We start from the raw sequence: 17,857 nt of genomic DNA, 5'->3' as shown, positions 1-17,857 counted from the left end.
TAGCGAATGTTAAGCTATTATTATGCCTGAGATACGATAAAATGGAACTGGAATTGAATTTCGACATTCTAAGCGGATTTCTTGAGAAACGGAAGCTTAACAGAAGCGGAAAATCACAAATTAGAGGGTCTTAGAGAAAGAATTCGGCTAAACTCTCGCCAGCTGTTGCCCTTTACAATCAAATTAGCCTACAATTTTGTTCAAATCCGCAGTGCCGAGCTACGTTGATTTTACAGTCTTATCTGGTCCGATCCAGATTCAGATTTGAGCCGAAAATCGTCTGTCAACACGTAATCAAAAATAGAAAACACGAAAGGGGTGCAACACGAGGACTTCCAAGGGGGTCACCCATCCTAGTACTGCTCTCGCCCAAGCGCGCTTAACTTCGGAGTTCTGATGGGATCCGGTGCATTAGTGCTGGTATGATCGCACCCGACATTGAGTGGGATGTTTATTCTTATATCCCTCGAGTACTTTGGAGCGGGCGGCGATGGACAAAACGCGGCACTGCTCTCGCCCAATCAAAACCATGAAGTAAAGCGTTCTGGCGCAGTGGCAGAGCTAGGATGGGTGACCTCCCTGGGAAGTCCTCGTGTCACGACCGATTACGTAAATTATGGATTAAACAGCTGAAATATTTGTTTTTAACGAGTTAACCGTCTCCGGAGTAATATGCGTCATACCCTTCCGCACAGAACCTGTTCAAGACAACAAAAATCGCTAAATGTTCCCAGAAAATAGAAAAAAAATAAGAAGAAGAAAATAGCAAATGTAAAGCTATTATTATGCCTGAATATGATAAAATGGAACCGGAATAGAATTTAGAACTTCCTAAGCGGATTTCTCGAGGAAATGGAAGCTTAACAGAAGCGGAAATCGTAAATTAGAGGTCTAGAGAAGGAATTCGTCTAAATCTCGTCAGCTCGTTGCGAGTAATGAGTCTCGTTCGTTTGCCCGTTTACAACAAATTAGCTACAATTGTCCAAATCCAGCAGTGACCGCTACGTTGATTTCACATGTCTTATCTGGTCCCGATCAAGATTCAGATGATTTGAGCCGAAAACGTCTGTCAACAAGTATCAAATTGATTAACACGAAAGAGGTGCAAACACGGGACTCCAGGGTTCACCCATCATAGTACTGCTCTCGCCCAAGCATGCTTAACTTCGAGTTCTTATGGGATCCGGTGCATTAGTGCTGGTATGATCCACCTGACATTGAGTGGGATGTTTATTTCTTACATCCCTCGAGTACGTGCGGCGCGGGCGGCGATGGACAACACGCGGCACTGCTCTCGCCCAATCAAAACCATGAAGTTAAGCGATCTGGCGCGATGGCAGAGCTAAGATGGGTGACCTCCAGGGAAGTCCTCGTTTCGCGACCATTTACGTAATATGGATAAACATATGAAATAATTGTTTTTAATGAGTTAAACGTCTCCGAGTAATAGCGTCATACCTTCCGCACAGACCTGCTCAAGACAATAAAAATCGCTAAATGTTCCAGAAAATAGAAAAAAAGAAGAAGAAAATAGCGAAGGAAAGCTATTATTATGCAGAGATACGATTAAAATGGAATCGGAATCGAATTTCGGACTTCCTAAGCGGATTTCGAGTAAATGGAATCAGAAGCGGAAAATCGCAAATTAGAGGGTCTTGGAGAAGGAATTTGCTAAAATCTCGCCAGCTCATTGCGGAGGAATGAGTCTCGTTCGTTTGCCTGTTTACAATCCAAATTGGGCTACTATTTGTCCAATTCGCAAGTGCCCGAGCTACTTAATTTCATATGTCTTATCTGGTCACGAACGAGATTCAGATAATTTGAGACGAAAATCGCCTGTCAACAAGTAATAAAAAATATAAAAACACGAAAAGGAGTGCAACACGAGGACTCCCCCAGGGGGTCACCCATCCTAGTACTGCTCTCGATCAAGCACGCTTAACTTCGGAGTTCTGATGGGATCCGGTGCATTAGTGCTGGTATGATCGCACCCGACATTGAGTGGGATGTTTATTCTTATATCCCTCGATTACGTGTCGAGCGGGCGGCGATGGACAACACACGGCACTGCTCTCGCCCAATCAGAACCATGAAGTTAAGCGTTCTGGCGCGATGACAGAGCTAGGATGGGTGACCTCCCTTGGAAGTCCTTGTGTCGCGACCGTTTACATAAATTATAGCTAAAACAGTCAAAATAATTGTTTTTAATGAGTTAACCGTCTCCGGAGTAATCTACGTCATATCCTTCCGCATAGAACCGACTCACGACAACAAAAATCGCTAAATGTTCCGAGAAAATAGAAAAGAAAATAAGAATAATAAAATAGCGAATGTAAAGCTATTATTATGCCTGGGATACGATAAAATGGAAACGGAATCGAATTTCGGACTTCCTAAACGGATTTCTCGAGGAAACAGAAGCTTAACAGAAGCGGAAAATCGCAAACTAGAGGGTCTTAAAGAAATAATTCGGCTAAAATCTCGCCAGCCCATTGCGGAGTACTGAGTCTCGTTGCCCGTTTATAAAAATTAGCCTACAATTTTGTCTAAATCCGGCAGTGCCCGAGCTACGTTGATTTCACATGTCTTATCTGGTCCCGATCGAGATTCAGATTATGAGCCGAAAATCGTCTGTCAACAAGTAATCAAAAATAGAAAAACACAAAAAAGAGTGCAACACTTGGACTTCCAAGGGGGTCACACATCCTAGTACTGCTCTCGCCCAAGCACGCTTAACTTCGGAGTTCTGATGGGATCCGGTGCATAAGTGCAGGTATGATCGCACCCGACATTGAGTGGGATGTTTATTCTTATATCCCTCGAGTACATGTGGAGCGGACGGCGATGAAAATCACGCGGCACTGCTCTCGCCCAATCAGAACCATGAAGTTAAGCGTTCTGGCGCAATGGCAGAGCTAGGATGGGTGACTTCACTGTGAACTCCTCGTGTCTCGACTGATTACGTAAATTATAGCTAAAACTGTCGAAATAATTGTTTTTAATGAGTCAACCGTCTCTGGTGTAATCTGCGTCATACCCTTCCGCACAAAACCGGCTCACGACAAAAAAAATCGCTAAATGTTCCCAAGAAATAGAAAAGAAAAATAAGAAGAAGAAAATAGCGAATGTAAAGCTATTATTATGCCTGGGATACGATAAAAAGAACCGGAATCGAATTTCGGACTTCCTAAACGGATTTTTCGAGGAAACGGAAGCTTAACAGAAGCGTAAAATCGCAAATTAGAGGGTCTTGGAGAAGGAATTCGGCTAAATTCTCGCCAGCTCATTGCGGAGTAATGAGTCTCGTTTGTTTGCCCGTTTACAATCAAATTAGGCTACAATTTTGTCCAAATCCGGCAGTGCCCGAGCTACGTTGATTTCACATGTCTTATCTGGTCCCGATCGAGATTCAGATGATTTGAGTCAAAAATCGTCTGTCTACAAGTAATCTAAAATAGAAAAACACGAAAAGGGGTGCAACACGAGGACTTCCCAAGGGGTTACCCATCCTAGTACTAATCTCGCCCAAGCACGCTTAACTTCGGAGTTCTGATGGGATCCGGTGCATTAGTGCTGGTATGATCGCACCGGACATTGAGTGGGATGTTTATTCTTATATCCCTCGAGTACGTGTGGCGCGGACAGCGATGGACAACACGCGGCACTGCTCTCGCCCAATCAGAACCATGAAGTTAAGCATTCTGGCGCAATGGCAAAGCTAGGATAGGTGACCTCCCTGGGAAGTACCCGTGTTGCGATCGTTTACGTAAACTATGTATAAAACAGTCGAAATAATTGTTTTTAATGAGTTAACCGTCTCCGGAGTAATATGTGTCATACCCTTCCGCACAGACCCTGCTCAAGACAATAAAAATAGAAAAATGTTCCCAGAAAATAGGAAAAAAAAATAAGAAGAAAAAAATAGCGAATGGAAGCTATTATTATGACTGGGATACGATACAAATGGAACCGGAATCGAATTTCGACTTCCTAAACGGATTCTCGATGAAACGGAAGCTTAACAGAAGCGAAAATCGCAAATTAAAGGGGGCTTAGAGAAGGAATTTGGCTAAATCTCGCCACAGTCATTGCGGAGCATGAGTCTAGTTTGTTTGCCTGTTTACAATCAAATTAGGCTATAATTTTGAGACAGAAAAATTGTCTGTCAACATGTAATCAAAAAAAGAAAAAACACGAAAAGGGGTGCAACACGGGCTTCCCAGGGGGTCACCCATACTAGTACTGCTCTCGGCCAAGCACGCTTAACTTCGGAGTTCTGACGGGATTCGGTGCATTAATGATGGTATGATCGCACCCGACATTGAGTGGGATGTTTATTCTTATATCCTTTGAGTACGTGTGGAGCGGGCGGCGATGGACAACACGCGGCACTGCTCTCGCCCATTCAGAACCATGAAGTTAAGCGTTCTGGCGCGATGGCAGAGCTAGGATGGGTGACCTCCCTGTGAAGTCCTTGTGTCTTGACCGTTTACGTAAATTATAGCTAAAACAGTCGAAATAATTGTTTTTAATGAGTTAACCGTCACCGGAGTAATCTGCGTCATACCCTTCCGTATAGAACTGGCTCACGATAACAAAAATCGCTAAATGTTCCCAGAAAATAGAAAAAAATAAGAAGAAGAAAATAGCGAATGTAAAGCTATTATTATGCCTGGGATACGATAAAATGGAACCGGAATCGAATTTCGGTCTTCCTAAACGGATTTCTCGAGGAAACGGAAGCGGAAAATCGCAAATTAGAGGGTCTTAGAGAAAGAATTCCGCTAAAATCTCTCCAGCACATTGCGGAGTAATGAGTCTCGGGCATTTGCCCGTTTACAATCCAATTAGGCTAAAATTTTGTCCAAATCCGGCAGTGCCCGAGCTACGTTGATTTCACATGTCTTATCTAGTCCCGATCGTGGTTCAGATGCTTTGAGCCGAAAATCGTCTGTCAACAAGTATAAAAAATATAAAAAAAAAAAAAAGGGTGCAACACGAGGACTTCCCAAGGGGTCACCCATCCTAGTACAGCTCTCGCCTAAGCACGCTTAACTACGGAGTTCTGATGGGATCCGGTGCATTAGTGCTGGTATGATCGCACCCGACATTGAGTGGGATGTTTATTCTTATAATCCTCGAGTACGTTTGGAACGGGCGGCGATGGACAACACGCGTCACTGCTCTCGCCCAATCAGAACCATGAAGTTCAGCGTTCTGGCGCTATGGCAGAGCTAGGATGGGTGATCTCCCTGGGAAGTCCTCATGTCGCCACCGTTCACATAAATTATAGCTAAAACAGTCAAAATAATTGTTTTTAATGAGTTAACCGTCTCCGGTGTTATCCTTGTCATATCCTTCCGCACAGAACCGGCTCACGACAAAAAAAATCGCAAAATGTTCCTAGAAAATAGAAATAAATAAGAAGAAGAAAATAGCGAATGTAAAGCTATTATTTTGCCTAGGTTACGATAAAATTGAACCGGAATCGAATTTCGGACTTCCTAAACAGATTTCTCGAGGAAAGGAAGCTTAACAGAAGCGGAAAATCGCAAATTAGAGGGTCTTAGAGAAGGAATTCGGATAAAATCTCGCCAACTCATTGCGGAGTAATGAGTCTCGTTCGTTTTCCCGTTTACAATCGAATTAGCCTACAATTTTGTCCAAATCCGGCAGTGCCCGAGCTACGTTGATTTCACATGTCTTATCTGGTCTTGATCCAGATTCAGATGATTTGAGCCGAAAATCATCTGTGAACAAGTAATCAAAAATAGAAAAACACGAAAAGGGTGCAACACGAGGACTTCCCGGGGGGTCACCCATCCTAGTATTGCTCTCGCCCAAGCACGCTTAACTTCCGAGTTCTTATGGGATCCGATGCATTAGTGCTGGTATGATCGCACCCAATATTGAGTGGGATGTTTATTCTTATATCCCTCGAGTACGTGGTGGCTCGGCGGCGATGGACAACAATAAATCCTTATATTATTTCGAAAATTCTGATTCAGCCCTTTAAACGTTCGTAAATTGCCCTTAGGTCCCCAATCTTTCGAAATATTTCATTTTGGTCCCTTAAATTTCGATACTTGCATGTTGATTTTAATCCGCCGGGAAGTAAATTTTATCGGTGTGGGTTTTTCAATAAAAAAATACGAACTTTTTGGCAAATCGGCTATTAATTCCCAACTATTTTTACCAAAACTTACTAATATTTTATTTAATTCTAATTAAAGCTAATGGGCTTAGCTTAGGGCTTAATAGGCCTAAGCCTTGTTAGTGTTTAATTAGTATATAATATGTAAACCTTTCCCATAACCCAACGATTCTTTCAAAAGCACACGGCCACTCTTCTGAAAATACCTAGATTACACGCCTACACATGCTTAAAATTGAGGCAAACTTTCGAGCATTGCCAAGGAAAGTCTTAGCCAAGGTTCTTGCTCCGTTCTTCTTCATCGTCAATGATTTTCGTGCGTAAATTACGCATAGGCACACCTATTCTTCCCTTAAACCATCATGAAATCATATTATATTTTTATGCATGAAATTTTGGAGAAACAAGTGACACTTTGAATTATTTCGTTTTTATGCAATCCATGAAATTCCAAGCATGATTTTGATTCAAACTTTTGTCGTTTACATGTATATACGGGCTGCCATGATATAGGTTATGTTTAGGCACGATTTTGCACGGGATTTAGAGTCCTATATAATCACCTTAACACCACACATGCAATAGAACACAAGCTGTGCAGCAACTTGCTGTCATGGAGCAAAGGGGTTCAGTTTTATGGTTGCAGGGTCTAGGGCTTGGTTGGCTAGTTCCAGGGGTTAGCCAAGGTCGTGGGTGAGTTAGAGAGAGAGTCCTAGCCATGCTAGGGCTCGCAATCAAGGGCTGGGAAGGAGTCCTAGCAAGCTATGACTCCCACCCGAGAATCAAGGGGAATTGCGAGCTGGGTTCTGGGCTTGTTGCAGGCTGGTGGGGCATGGTCCTGGGGGCCTGGGTCCCTTAGGGGGTGCACAACAGGTGGGTTCGGTGGCTGGGTTCGTTGGTAGGGGCAGGGAAGCTTGATCAAGAGTCCTTGTCCAACAAGGATTTCTGGGCCAGCTTATGGTAGAGGAGTATGGGGCTCGTTTTTTGGTTTTGGGTGTTTTCCGTTGGATCTTTGGGTCCAGTAGGTACTTTAGGATGTTGGTCAAGTTTTGGATCAACATGGTTCGGGGGTAACTCGTGAAAATCAAGAGATGGCTCGGGGTCGAAGATTTTGGGTTATTAGGGTTTTTAAAACTTGGGAAAATTGAAAAATAGTTCACGGGGGCCGAGTCGTGGTTCATAAGGGCTAAAATAATATAAAAAGACTAATTCTCAACTGGTACCAACACTTAGGAATCTAGGTACTTAAGTCTGGAGGTCCTGGGTTCAAGTGTTGGGAGAAGGCGAAAGAAACCACTTACCAGGGGTGAGATATTCTATGAGTGACGGTGCATGGGCATGGGCCGATGCCCATGTTGGACCATACTAACGGCCCATGACCAGTAGTGGTGCGTGGGTATGGGCCGAGGCCTTTGTTAGTTCAGCCTAATGGCCCATGACCGTTACAAAAAAAGGCGCCTTTTTTTGTAACGATCACGGGCCATTATGCTGAACCAACAAAGGCCTCAGCTCATGCTGGACCATCCTAACGATCCATGACCAGGGAAGTCCTCGTGTCGCGACCGTTTACGTAAATTATGGATAAAACAGTCGAAATAATTGTTTTTAATGAGTTAACCGTCTCCGGAGTAATCTGCGTCATACCATTCCGCACAGAACTGGCTCACGACAACAAAAATCGCTAAATGTTCTCAGAAAATAGAAAAAAAATAAGAAAAAAAATAGCGAATGTAAATTTATTATTATGCCTGGGATACGATAAAATGGAACCGGAATCAAATTTCGGACTTCCTAAGCGGATTTCTCGAGGAAACGGAAGCTTAACAGAAGCGGAAAATCGCAATTAGAGGGTATAGAGAAAGAATTCGGATAAAATCTCGCCAGCTCATTGCGGAGTAACGAGTCTCGTTCTTTTAACCGATTACAATCAAATTAGGCTACAATTTATATCCAAATCCGGCAGTGCCCGAGCTACGTTGATTTCACATGTCTTATCTGCTCTCGATCGTGATTCAGACGATTTGAGTTGAAAATCGTGTGCCAAAAAGTAATCAAAAATAGAAAAACACGAAAAGGAGGACTTCCCAGGGGGTCACCTATCCTAGTACTGCTCTCGCCCAAGCACGCTTAACTTCGGAGTTCTGATGGAATCCGGTGCATTAGTGCTGGTATGATCGCACCCTACATTCATGAGATGTTTATTCTTATATCCCTCGAGTACGTGTGGAGCGGGCGGCGATGGACAACACGCAGCACTGCTCTCGCCCAATCAGAACCATGAAGTGAAGCGTTCTGGCGCGATGGCAGAGCTAGCATGGGTGACTTCCCTGGGAAGTCCTCGTGTCGCGGCCCTTTACGTAAATTATGGATAAAACAAATGAAATAATTGTTTTTAATGAGTTAACCGTATCCGGCGTAATCTGCGTGATACGCTTCTGCACAGAACCGGCTCACGACAACAAAAATCGCTAAATGTTCCCAGAAAATGGAAAAAAAAATAAGCAGAAGAAAATAGCGAATGTAAAGCTATTATTATGCCTGTGATACGATAAAATGGACCGGAATCGAATTTGGACTTCATAAGCGGATTTCTCGAGGAAACGGAAGCTTAACAGAAGCGGAAAATCGCAAATTAGAGGGTCTTAAAGAAGGAATTCGGCTAAAATCTCGTCAGCTCATTGCGGAGCAATGAGTCTCGTTCGTTTGCCCGTTTGCAATCAAATTAGGCTTCAATTTTGTCCAAATCCGGCAGTGCCCGAGCTACGTTGATTTTACATGTCTTATCTGCTCTCGATCGTGATTCAGACGATTTGAGTTGAAAATCGTCTGCCAAAAAGTAATCAAAAATAGAAAAACACGAAAAGGAGGACTTCCCAGGGGGTAACCTATCCTAGTACTGCTCTCGCCCAAGCACGCTTAACTTCGGAGTTCTGATGGAATCCGGTGCATTAGTGCTGGTATGATCGCACCCGACATTTAATGAGATGTTTATTCTTATATCCCTCGAGTACGTGTGGAGCGGGCGGCGATAGACAATACGCAGTACTGCTCTCAGCCCAATCAGAACCATGAAGTTAAGCGTTCTGGCGCGATGACAGAGCTAGGATGGGTGACTTCCCCGGGAAGTCCTCGCGTCGCGACCCTTTACGTAAATTATGGATTAAAACAATTGAAATAATTTTTGTAATGAGGTTAACCGTCTCCGGCGTAATCTGCGTCATACCCTTCCGCACAGAACCGGCTCACGACACAAAAATCGCTAAATGTTCCCAGAAAATGGAAAAAAAAAAAATAAGAAGAAGAAAATAGCAAATGTAAAGCTATATTATGCTGTTATATGATAAAATAGACCGGAATCGAATTTGGACATCTAAGTGGATTTCTCGAGGAAACGGAAGCTTAACAGAAGCGAACATCGCAAATTAGAGGGTCTTTAAGAAGGAATTCGGCTTAAAATCTCGCCAGCTCACTGCGGAGTAATGAGTCTCGTTCGTTGCCCGTTACAATCAAATTAGGCTTCAATTTGTCCAAATCCGGCAGTGCCCAAGCTGACGTTGTTTCACATGTCTTATCTGGTCACGATCAAGATTCAGATGATTTAAGCCGAAAATCGTCTGTCAACAAGTAATCAAAAATAGAAAATCACGAAAAGGGGCGCAATACGGGTACTTTCCAGGGGGTCACCCATCCTAGTACTGCTCTCGCCCAAGCACGCTTAACTTCTGAGTTCTGATGGGATCCAGTGCATTAGTGCTGGTATGATCGCACCCGACATTGAGTGGGATGTTCATTCTTATATCCCTCGATTACGTGTCGAGCGGGCGGCGATGGACAACACACGGCACTGCTCTCGCCCATTCAGAACCATGAAGTTAAGCGTTCTGGCGCGATGGCAGAGCTAGGATTGGTGACCTCCCTGGGAAGTTCTCGTGTCGCGACCCTTTACGTAAATTATGGATAAAACAATCGAAATAATTGTTTTTAATGAGTTAACTGTCTCCGGAGTAATCTGCGTCATACCCCTTCCGCACAGAAACCGGCTCACGACCTCAAAAATCGCTAAATGTTCCAAGAAAATAGAAAAAAAAATAAGAAGAAGAAAATAGCGAATGTAAAGCTATCATTATGCCTGGGATACGATAAAATGGAACCGGAATCGAATTTAGGACTTCCTAAGCTGATTTCTCGAGGAAACGGAAGCTTAACAGAAGCGAAAAATCGCAAATTAGAGGGTCTTAGAGAAGGTATTCGGCTAAAATCTGTCCAGCTCATTGCTAAGTAATGAGTCTCGTTCGTTTGCCCGTTTACAATCAAATTAGGCTACAATTTTGTCAAAATACGGCAGTGCCCGAGCTACGTGATTTTAATGTCTTATCTGGTCTCGATCGAGATTCAGAGTGATTTGAGCCAAAAATTGTCGTCAACAAATAATCAAAATAGAAAAACACTAAACTGGCTTGCAACACGAGGACTTCCCAGTGGGTCACCCATCCTAGTACTGCTCTCGCCCAAGCACGCTTAACTTTGAAGTTCTGATGGGATTCTGTGCATTAGTGCTGGTATGATCGAACCCGACTTTGAGTGGGATGTTTATTCTTATATCCCTCGAGTATATGTGCGCGGGCGGCGATGGACATCACGCGACACTGCTCTCTCCCAATCAGAACCATGAAGTTAAGCGTTCTGGCGCGATGGCAGATCTAGGATAGGTGTCCTCCCTGGGAAGTCCTCGTGTCGCGACCGTTTACGTAAATTATATCCAAAACAGTCGAAATAATTGTTTTTATTGAGTTAACTGTCTCAGGAGTAATCTGCGTCATACTCTTCCGCACAGAACCGGCTCACGACAACACAAATCGCTAAATGTTCCCAGAAAATAGGAAAAAAATAAAAAGAAGAAAATTGCGAATGTAAAGAAATTATTTTGCCTGTGATACGATAAAATGGATCGGAATCGAATTTGGACTTCCTAAGCGGATTTTTCGAGGAAACAGAAGCTTAACAGAAGCGGAAAAAATCGCAAATTAGAGGGTCTTAGAGAAGGAATTCGGCTAAAATCTCGCCAGCTCATTGCGGAATAATGAGACTCGTTCGTTTGCCCGTTTACAATGGAATTAGCCTACAATTTTTTCCAAATCCGGCAGTTACCGAGCTACGTTGATTTCACATGTCTTATCTGGTCCCGATCAAGATTCAGATGATTTGAGCTGAAAATCGTCTGTCAACAAGTAATCAAAAATAGAAAAACACGAAACGGGGTGTAACACAAGGACTTCCCATGGGGTCACCCTTTCTAGTACTGCTCTCGCCCAAGCACGCTTAACTTCGGAGTTCTGATGGGAACCAGTGCTTTAGTGCTGGTATGATCACACCCGACATTGAGTGGTATGTTTATTCTTATATCCCTCGAGTACGTGTGGCGCGGGCGGCGATGGACAACACGCGGCACTGCTCTCTCCCAATCAGAACCAAGAAGTTAAGCGTTCTGGCCGATGGCAGAGCTAGGATGGGTGACCTCCTTGGAATTCCTCGTGTCGCGACCGTTTACGTAAATTATAGCTAAAACAGTTGGAATAATTGTTTTAATGCCCTTCCGCACAGAACCGGCTCACCGACAACAAAATCGCTAAATATTCCCAAAAAATTGAAAAAAAAAATAAAAAGAAGAAAATAGCGAATGTAAAGCTATTATTAGTGCCTGAGATACGATAAAATAGAACCGGAATCGAATTTCTGACTTTCCTAAACGGATTTCTCGAGGAAACGGAAGGTTAAAATAAAGGAAAATCGCAAATTTGAGGGTCTTAGAGAAGGAATTCGGCTAAAATCTCGCCAGCTCAATTGCGGAGTAATGAGTCTCTGTTCGTTGCCCGTTTACATCAAATTAGCCTACAATTTTGTCCAAATCCGGCAGTGCCTGAGCGACGTTGATTTCAACATGACTTATTCTGGTCCCGATCGAGATTCAGATGATTGAGCCGAAAATCGTCTGTCAAAAAGTAATCAAAAATTGAAAAACACGAAAAGGGGTGCAAACACGAGGAGTTTCCCAGGGGTTCACCCATCATAGTACTGCTCTCGCCCAAGCACGCTTAACTTCGGAGTTCTGATAGGAACCGGTGCATAAGTGCAGGTATGATCACACCCGACATTGAGTGGGATGTTTAATCTTATATCCCTCGAGTACGAGTGGAGCGGGCGGCGATGGACAACACGTGGCACTGCTCTCGCCCAATCAGAACCATGAAGTTAAGCGTTCTGGCGCGATGGCAGAGCTACGATAGGTGACCTCCCTGGGAAGTCCTCGTGTCGCGACCCTTTACGTAAATTATGGATAAAACAATCGCAATATGCGTCACACCCTTCCGCACAGAACCTGCTCAAGACAACAAAAATCGCTAAATGTAACCAGAAAATAGAAAAAAAAAAATGAAGAATAAAATAGCGAATGTTAAGCTATTATTATGCCTGGGGTACGATAAAATGGAACCGGAATCGAATTTCGGACATTTTAAGCGGATTTCTTGAGAAAACGGAAGTTTAACAGAAGCGGAAAATCGCAAATTAGAGGGTCTTAGAGAAAGAATTCGGCTAAAATCTCACCAGCTCATTGCGGAGTAATGAGTCTCGTTCGTTTGCCCGTTTACAATCAAATTAGGCTACAATTTTGTCCAACTCCGGAAGTGCCCGAGCTACGTTGATTGCACATGTCTTATCTGGTCCCGATCGAGATTCAGATTATTTGAGCCGAAAATTGTCTGTCAACAAGTATCAAAAATTGAAAAAACACGAAAAGGGGTGCAACACGAGGACTTCCCTGGGGGTCACCCATCCTAGTACATGATCTCGCCTAAGCATGCTTACTTCTGAGTTCTGATGGGATCCGGTTCATTAGTGCTAGTATGATCGCACCCGACATTGAGTGGGATGTTTATTCTTATATCCCTCGAGTACATGTGGCGCGGGCGGCGATGGACAACAAGCTGCACTGCTCTCGCCCATCAGAACTATGAAGTTAAGCGTGTCTGGCGCGATGGCAGAGCTAGGATGGGTGACCTCCCTGGGAAGTCCTCGTGTCGCGACTGTTTACGTAAATTATGGATAAAACAGTCGAAATAATTGTTTTTAATGAGTTAACCGTCTCCGGAGTAATCTGCGTCATACCCTTCCGCACAGAACCGACTCACGACAACAAAAGTCGTTAAATGTTCCCAGAAAATAGAAAAAAAATAAGAAGAAGAAAATAGCGAATGTAAAGCTATTATTATGCCTGTTATACGATAAAATGGAACCAGAATCGAATTTCGGACTTCCTAAACGTATTTCTGGAGGAAACGGAAGCTTAATAGAAGTGAAAAATCGCAAATTAGAGGGTCATAGAGAAGGAATTCGGCTAAAATCTCACCAGCTCATTGCGGAGTAATTAGTCTCGTTCTTTTACCCGTTTACAATCAAATTAGCCTACAATTTTGTTTAAATCCGGCAGTGCCCGAGCTACGTTGATTTCACATTACTTATCTTGTCCCGATCGAGATTCAGATGATTTGAGCCGAAAATCGTCTGTCAACAAGTAATCAAAAATAGAAAAACACGAAAAGGGGTGCAACACGAGTACTTACCAGGAGGTCACCAGTCCTAGTATGGCTCTCGCCTAAGCACGCTTAACTTAGGAGTTCTGATGGGATCCGGTGCATTAGTGCTGGTATGATTGCACCCGACATTGAGTGGGATATTATTCTTAAATCCCTCAAGTACGTGTGGCGCGTGCGGCGATGGAAAACACGCGGCACTGCTCTCGCCCAATTAGAACCATGAAGTTAAGCGTTCAGGCGCGATGGCAGAGCTAGGATGGGTGACCTCCATGGGATGTCCTCGTGTCGCGACCCTTTACATAAATTATAGCTAAAAAAGTCAAAATAATTGTTTTTAATTAGTTAGCCATCTCCGGAGTAATCTGCGTCATACCTTTCCGCACAGAACCGGCTCACTACAATAAAAATCGCTAAATGTTCCCAGAAAATAGAAAAAAAAGAAGAAGAAAATAGTGAATGTAAAGCTATTATTATGCCTGGGATACGATAAAATGGAACCGGAATCGAATTTCGAACTTCCTAAGCAGATTTCTCGAGGAAACAGAAGCTTAACTGAAGCGGAAAATCGCAAATTAGAGGGTCTTAGAGAAATAATTCGGCTAAAATCTCGCCAGCTCCTTGCAGAGTAATTAGTCTCGTTCGGTTGCCCGTTTACAATCCAATTAGGCTACAATTTTGTCCAACTCCGGAAGTGCCCGAGCTAGTTGATTCCACATGTCTTATCTTGTCCCGATCGAGATTCAGATTATTTGAGCCGAAAATTGTATGTCAACAAGTAATCAAAAATTGAAAAACACGAAAAGGGGTGCAACACGAGGACTTCCAAAGGGGTCACCCATCCTAGTACTGATCTCGCCTAAGCATTCTTAACTTCGGAGTTCTGATGGGATCCGGTTCATTAGTGCTAGTATGATCGCACCCGACATTGAGTGGGATGTTTATTCTTATATCCCTCGAGTACATGTGGCGCGGGCGGCGATGGACAACAAGCCGCACTGCTCTCGCCCAATCAGAACTATGAAGTTAAGCGTTCTGGCGCGATGGCAGAGCTAGGATGGGTGACCTCCCTGGGAAGTCCTCGTGTCGCGACTGTTTACGTAAATTATGGATAAAACAGTCGAAATAATTGTTTTTAATGAGTTAACCGTCTCCGGAGTAATCTGCGTCATACCCTTCCGCACAGAACTGGCTCACGACAACAAAAATCGCTAAATGTTCTTAGAAAATAGAAAAAAAATATGAAAAAGAAAATAGCGAATGTAAATCTATTATTATGCCTGAGATACGATAAAATTGAACCAGAATCGAATTTCGGATATCTTAAACGGATTTCTCGAGGAAACGGAAGCTTAACAGAATCAGAAAATCGCAAATTAGAGGGTCTTAGAGAATGAATTCGGCTAAAATCTCGTCAGATCATTGCGGGGTATTGAGTCTCGTTCGTTTGCCCATTTACAATCAAATTAATCTACAATTTTGTCCAAATCCGGCAGTGCCCGAGCTACATTGATTTCACATGAATTATCTGGTCCTGATCGAGATTCAGATGATTTGAGACGTAAATCGTCTATCTAAAAGTAATAAAAAATAGAAAAACATGAAAAGGGGTGCAACACGAGGACTTACTAGGGGGTCACCCATCCAAGTACTGCTCTCGACCAAGCACGCTTCACTTCGGAGTTCTGATGGGATCTGGTGCATTAGTGCTGGTATGATCGCACCCGACATTGAGTGGGATTTTTATTCTTGTATCCCTCGAGTACGTGTGGCGCGGGCGGCGATAGACAACACGCGGCACTGCTCTCGTCCAATCAAAACCATGAAGTTAGGCGTTCTGGCGCGATGGCAGAGCTAGGATGGGTGACTTCCCTCGGAAGTTCTCGTGTCGCGACCGTTTACGTAAATTATAGCTAAAATATTTAAAATAAATGTTTTTAACGAGTTAACTGTCTCCGGAGTAATCTGCGTCATACCCTTCCGCACAGAACCGACTCACGACAACAAAAGTCGTTAAATGTTCCCAGAAAATAGAAAAAAAAAAATAAGAAGAAGAAAATAGCGAATGTAAATCTATTATTATGCCTGTTATACGATAAAATGGAACCAGAATCGAATTTCGGACTTCCTAAACGTATTTCTGGAGGAAACGGAAGCTTAACAGAAGTGAAAAATCGCAAATTAGAGGGTCATAGAGAATGAATTCGGCTAAAATCTCACCAGCTCATTGCAGAGTAATTAGTCTCGTTCGTTTATCCGTTTACAATCAAATTAGCCTACAATTTTTTTTAAATCCGGCAGTGCCCGAGCTACGTTGATTTCACATGACTTATCTTGTCCCGATCGAGATTCAGATGATTTGAGCCGAAAATCGTCTGTCAACAAGTAATCAAAAATAGAAAAACACGAAAAGGGGTGCAACACGAGTACTTACCAGGAGGTCACCAGTCCTAGTATGGCTCTCGCCCAAGCACGCTTAACTTCGGAGTTCTGATGGGATACGGTGCATTAGTGCTGGTATTATTGCCCCCGACATTGAGTGGGATATTATTCTTAAATCCCTCGAGTACGTGTGGCGCGTGCGGCGATGGACAACACGCGGCACTGCTCTCGCCCAATTAGAACCATGAAGTTAAGCGTTCAGGCGCGATGGCAGAGCTAGGATGGGTGACCTCCATGGGATGTCCTCGTGTCGCGACCCTTTACGTAAATTATAGCTAAAAAAGTCAAAATAATTGTTTTTAATGAGTTAACCATCTCCGGAGTAATCTGGTCATACCTTTCCGCACAGAACCGGCTCACTACAATAAAAAATCGCTAAATGTTCCCAGAAAATAGAAAAAAAAAAGAAGAAGAAAATAGTGAATGTAAAGCTATTATTATGCCTGGGATACGATAAAATGGAACCGGAATCGAATTTAGAACTTCCTAAGCGGATTTCTCGAGGAAACAGAAGCTTAACTGAAGCGGAAAATAGCAAATTAGAGGGTCTTAGAGAAATAATTCGGCTAAAATCTCGCCAGCTCCTTGCGGAGTAATGAGTCTCGTTCGGTTGCCCGTTTACAATCAAATTAGGCTTCAATTTTGTCCAAATCCGGCAGTGCCCGAGCTACGTTGATTTCAAATGTCTTATCTGGTCTCGATCGAGATTAAGATGATTTGAGCCGAAAATCGTCTGTCAATCAAAAATAGAGAAACACGAAAAGGGGTGCAACACGAGGACTTATCAAGGGGTCACCCATCCTAGTACTGCTCTCGCCCAAGCACGCTTAACTTCGGAGTTCTGATGTGATTTCGGTGCATTAGTGCTAGTATGATCGCACCCAACATTGAGTGGGATGTTTATTCTTATATCCCTCTAGCACGTGTGGCGCGGACGGCTATGGACAACACGCGGCACTGCTCTCTCCTAATAAGAACCATGAAGGTAAGAGTTCTGACGTGATGGCGTAGCTAGGATGGGTGACCTCCCTGGGAAGTCCTCGTGTCGCGACCGTTTACGTAAATTATACCTAAAACAGTCGAAATAATTGTTTTTAATGATTTAACCATCTCCAGAGTAATCTGCGTCATACCCTTTCGCACAGAGAAGGAATTCGGCTAAAATCTCGCAAGCTCATTGCGGAGTAAAGAGTCTCGTTCTTTTTCCCGTTTACAATAAAATTTAGCCTAAAATTTTATCAAAATCCGGCAGTGCCCGAGCTATGTTGATTTCACATTTCTTATCTGGTTCCGATCGAGATTCAGATGATTTGAGCCGAAAATCGTCTGTCAACAAGTAATCAAAACTAGAAAAACACGAAAAAGAGTGCAACACGAGGACTTCCCAGGGGGTCACCCATCCTAGTACTGGGGTTTTTTTAAAAAAATAATTTAAATTTTAAAATTAATTTCAATTATAATGTAAAAAAAAGAGTATGCAAATATACCTCAATCCGCGCTTACGAAGCGCGGACGCTGCCCACGTGGAGCAGCGTCCATGCTTCGTAAGCGCGGACCCTGCTCACGTGGTGCCAGTCCGCGCGACGGAATATTTAGCGACGGAATATATAACAAACCGTCGCTAAAATTGAATCAGCGACGGTTTGACGGTAAGCCGCGTGGTTTTTTATTA

The 17,857-nt window shown here is 43.3% G+C and overlaps 14 non-coding genes and 5 pseudogenes across 14 annotated transcripts; all 19 read right to left on the bottom strand.

The window, feature by feature from the left end:
* Window positions 1–315: 315 nt before the first annotated feature.
* Window positions 316–434, bottom strand: LOC142513120 (5S ribosomal RNA). Its single transcript, XR_012809082.1, has one exon. It is a non-coding gene; the product is annotated as a 5S ribosomal RNA (ribosomal RNA).
* A 1,439-nt stretch (window positions 435–1,873) lies between these two features.
* LOC142506649 (5S ribosomal RNA) lies at window positions 1,874–1,993 on the bottom strand. Its single transcript, XR_012804934.1, has one exon. It is a non-coding gene; the product is annotated as a 5S ribosomal RNA (ribosomal RNA).
* Window positions 1,994–2,668: 675 nt separating this feature from the next.
* Window positions 2,669–2,787, bottom strand: LOC142516726 (5S ribosomal RNA). Its single transcript, XR_012812507.1, has one exon. It is a non-coding gene; the product is annotated as a 5S ribosomal RNA (ribosomal RNA).
* A 684-nt stretch (window positions 2,788–3,471) lies between these two features.
* LOC142512328 (5S ribosomal RNA) lies at window positions 3,472–3,590 on the bottom strand. The gene has a single exon (XR_012808829.1). It is a non-coding gene; the product is annotated as a 5S ribosomal RNA (ribosomal RNA).
* A 610-nt stretch (window positions 3,591–4,200) lies between these two features.
* LOC142511010 (5S ribosomal RNA) lies at window positions 4,201–4,317 on the bottom strand (annotated as a pseudogene).
* Window positions 4,318–4,987: 670 nt separating this feature from the next.
* LOC142514162 (5S ribosomal RNA) lies at window positions 4,988–5,106 on the bottom strand. Its single transcript, XR_012810070.1, has one exon. It is a non-coding gene; the product is annotated as a 5S ribosomal RNA (ribosomal RNA).
* A 680-nt stretch (window positions 5,107–5,786) lies between these two features.
* Window positions 5,787–5,905, bottom strand: LOC142517179 (5S ribosomal RNA). The gene has a single exon (XR_012812939.1). It is a non-coding gene; the product is annotated as a 5S ribosomal RNA (ribosomal RNA).
* A 2,311-nt stretch (window positions 5,906–8,216) lies between these two features.
* On the bottom strand, window positions 8,217–8,336 carry LOC142510034 (5S ribosomal RNA). The gene has a single exon (XR_012808174.1). It is a non-coding gene; the product is annotated as a 5S ribosomal RNA (ribosomal RNA).
* A 669-nt stretch (window positions 8,337–9,005) lies between these two features.
* On the bottom strand, window positions 9,006–9,125 carry LOC142510796 (5S ribosomal RNA; annotated as a pseudogene).
* A 680-nt stretch (window positions 9,126–9,805) lies between these two features.
* On the bottom strand, window positions 9,806–9,924 carry LOC142516521 (5S ribosomal RNA). Its single transcript, XR_012812311.1, has one exon. It is a non-coding gene; the product is annotated as a 5S ribosomal RNA (ribosomal RNA).
* A 684-nt stretch (window positions 9,925–10,608) lies between these two features.
* On the bottom strand, window positions 10,609–10,727 carry LOC142507970 (5S ribosomal RNA). Its single transcript, XR_012806205.1, has one exon. It is a non-coding gene; the product is annotated as a 5S ribosomal RNA (ribosomal RNA).
* A 682-nt stretch (window positions 10,728–11,409) lies between these two features.
* Window positions 11,410–11,528, bottom strand: LOC142516286 (5S ribosomal RNA). The gene has a single exon (XR_012812088.1). It is a non-coding gene; the product is annotated as a 5S ribosomal RNA (ribosomal RNA).
* Window positions 11,529–12,180: 652 nt separating this feature from the next.
* On the bottom strand, window positions 12,181–12,301 carry LOC142510421 (5S ribosomal RNA). The gene has a single exon (XR_012808532.1). It is a non-coding gene; the product is annotated as a 5S ribosomal RNA (ribosomal RNA).
* A 648-nt stretch (window positions 12,302–12,949) lies between these two features.
* LOC142511133 (5S ribosomal RNA) lies at window positions 12,950–13,068 on the bottom strand (annotated as a pseudogene).
* Window positions 13,069–13,751: 683 nt separating this feature from the next.
* LOC142511743 (5S ribosomal RNA) lies at window positions 13,752–13,870 on the bottom strand (annotated as a pseudogene).
* Window positions 13,871–14,548: 678 nt separating this feature from the next.
* On the bottom strand, window positions 14,549–14,667 carry LOC142515595 (5S ribosomal RNA). The gene has a single exon (XR_012811431.1). It is a non-coding gene; the product is annotated as a 5S ribosomal RNA (ribosomal RNA).
* A 683-nt stretch (window positions 14,668–15,350) lies between these two features.
* On the bottom strand, window positions 15,351–15,469 carry LOC142506367 (5S ribosomal RNA). Its single transcript, XR_012804661.1, has one exon. It is a non-coding gene; the product is annotated as a 5S ribosomal RNA (ribosomal RNA).
* A 686-nt stretch (window positions 15,470–16,155) lies between these two features.
* LOC142512126 (5S ribosomal RNA) lies at window positions 16,156–16,274 on the bottom strand (annotated as a pseudogene).
* A 674-nt stretch (window positions 16,275–16,948) lies between these two features.
* Window positions 16,949–17,068, bottom strand: LOC142509205 (5S ribosomal RNA). The gene has a single exon (XR_012807390.1). It is a non-coding gene; the product is annotated as a 5S ribosomal RNA (ribosomal RNA).
* Between the last annotated feature and the right edge of the window lie 789 nt (window positions 17,069–17,857).

Source organism: Primulina tabacum, chromosome 10 (genome assembly GCF_025594145.1).
Source record: "Primulina tabacum isolate GXHZ01 chromosome 10, ASM2559414v2, whole genome shotgun sequence".
NCBI classification, from domain to species: Eukaryota; Viridiplantae; Streptophyta; class Magnoliopsida; order Lamiales; family Gesneriaceae; genus Primulina; species Primulina tabacum.
The sequence above is the reverse complement of the archived record's forward strand: the minus strand, read 5'-3'. Positions and strand labels throughout refer to the sequence as shown.